This window comes from Hipposideros armiger, unplaced genomic scaffold, assembly GCF_001890085.2.
Source record: "Hipposideros armiger isolate ML-2016 unplaced genomic scaffold, ASM189008v1 scaffold_93, whole genome shotgun sequence".
NCBI classification, from domain to species: domain Eukaryota; kingdom Metazoa; phylum Chordata; class Mammalia; order Chiroptera; family Hipposideridae; genus Hipposideros; species Hipposideros armiger.
In genome coordinates, this window is record NW_017731443.1 from 4,008,105 (window position 1) to 4,010,217 (window position 2,113).

Genomic DNA, 2,113 nt, shown 5'->3' on the forward strand with positions numbered 1-2,113 from the left:
GCTGTTGCTCAGAGCTCAAACTCTTGAGCGAGCTCTTAACCAACTGAGCCACTCGGCCGGCCCCCCAGATGCCAGTATTTTTATAGAGGAGCCCCACAAAATCATCAGATTGTGAACAAAGGGGCTATGCAATAAACTTGGCGAGTTCAGGGACCATATGGCAGGCCTGACAAGCTCAGTGACCAAAAGTAACCATACAGGATGGTCTGATCACAAATTCCTAACTGGGCAGGTCGTAGCGGATAGTCACATCCCAGGCCTCTAATTTCCTTAGCAGAGGTCAATCTTTAAGCGAGCTCTGTCCATCGTTCTTATGCATCTAAGATAACATACCTTTGAAATGTCATTTTCTCTTCCCCTAGAAGGCACAACCGCAGGCGCCAGAGCACAAGTCCACCAGAGCATGAAACCACAGAACCCCTTATTGTTATCTTGTTGCCTGCATACCATGTCTGCTGAAAGCCTTAATTATCCTGTACCCACCATTGTTAAGGAAGCAATGTGTCTCTCCATTTTTGCCTTTTGTCCAATCCTAGAGATTTCCCCACTATGCTTTTCTCCTGTCTCTTTAATCCACCACCAGTGGATTTCATGCACCTTCCTTACGTCTTCTCTTTTGATTCTAATGGGCTGCAAAACTGCCGTTGTCTGGAGCATTTGAGGTCTTGCTCCTTAGCGTACCCAAATGTCCTCAGTTTGGCTCACTCTGAAATTCTCTACAGGTTTGGTCGTTTCTTACGTTGACAAGATTTTAGTAGACCTAGTTAATAGAGCTGATAGGGTCCCTCTTGAATAGAAATATTGGGTTGTCAGAAAAGTCATGACGCATTTTTGCAACGAAAAACAGAAAAATACGTCATGACTTTTCTGACAACCATATAGAAATAGCTATGTGTTCAGATGTTCTTACACTAAAGGCTGCTTCTTTTTAGCAGTCTTTTTAAAAAGTTTTCTGACTGTTTTAGTGACAGGAAATAGTTTTCTCCATTTTGTAGACTGACTACAAATCTTAGAGGTTATTTTACAAAAAACTAGGTTTTTTGAGAGGTTTTAGAGGACTGCCCAGGATGACTTGTACCTAATGAGAAGTGTGGAGGATGAAAAATAATTGTCCTTTTACCCTTCCTAAGTTGTTCTGGCTGGTCTAACAATCAAATTGACATGAGATTACTAGGAGAAAATAACCAAATTTATTACGTATGTACATAAGGGGTTCCCTTAAGAATGTGGGACCTGAGGACAAATCAGGCAGTTAGGGTTTATACCCCATTCTGGACTAAGGAGAGGGTGGCAGGGATCTGAGACTTAAAAGGAAAAGTAGGAAATTCACTGATAGAGGGGAAAACAAACATTTGGTAAATTCTTACCTGGCCACCCAGAAACAAGAACACAGAGGAGGGTCTTGGTTAGATTTCTCCCTGTCTGCCACACTTGGTTCTTGTGATGCTAAGGCAACCATTCCCTTCCTTTAAGTAGGTTTTTCTATCTGAATTCGTTTAGGCAGGTAAAGGGGAGGTAAAAGCCTCTTGAGTCATTCCTTAATCAGCTTAAAATAATATCCAAAAAGGGCATATTTTTGGATGACACAACTGCTTCCCCTCAGGAGTTAGGGGATGTGTTCATGGGATGTGTTCATGGGATGTTCATGGGAATTCCTCAGCTTAGGAAGTATTTTCAATGGGAGATAGCCCAATGACTTGGCATCCCACCCCACACCAGCCCCCATTGTTATCTGAGACATTCAGGTCAGAGGAAACAGTACAGACCCTGGAATCAGTTATCTAGAAGGGATGTAGAAAATTGCACAATGGCAATTACGTAACTGTCAACCTTATCTATAAAACGGGGACAATACTATCTCAGGGTTATGGTAAGGATTTTAAGAGACAGACCTGGAGCACAGGCCTGCGCGTGCTAGGCCCTAGATTTCATTCATTCATTAAATATTTATTGAGCTACTGTTGCTGGGTGCTGTGACGAATGGATGAATGAATGAATATAAAGAACTCTGGGGGCCGGCCGAATGGCTCAGTTGGTTAAGAGCTCGCTCAAGAGTTTGAGCTCTGAGCAACAGCGGTTCGAGTCCAGCCCGAGCTGAGCAGCCGCTAAGCTG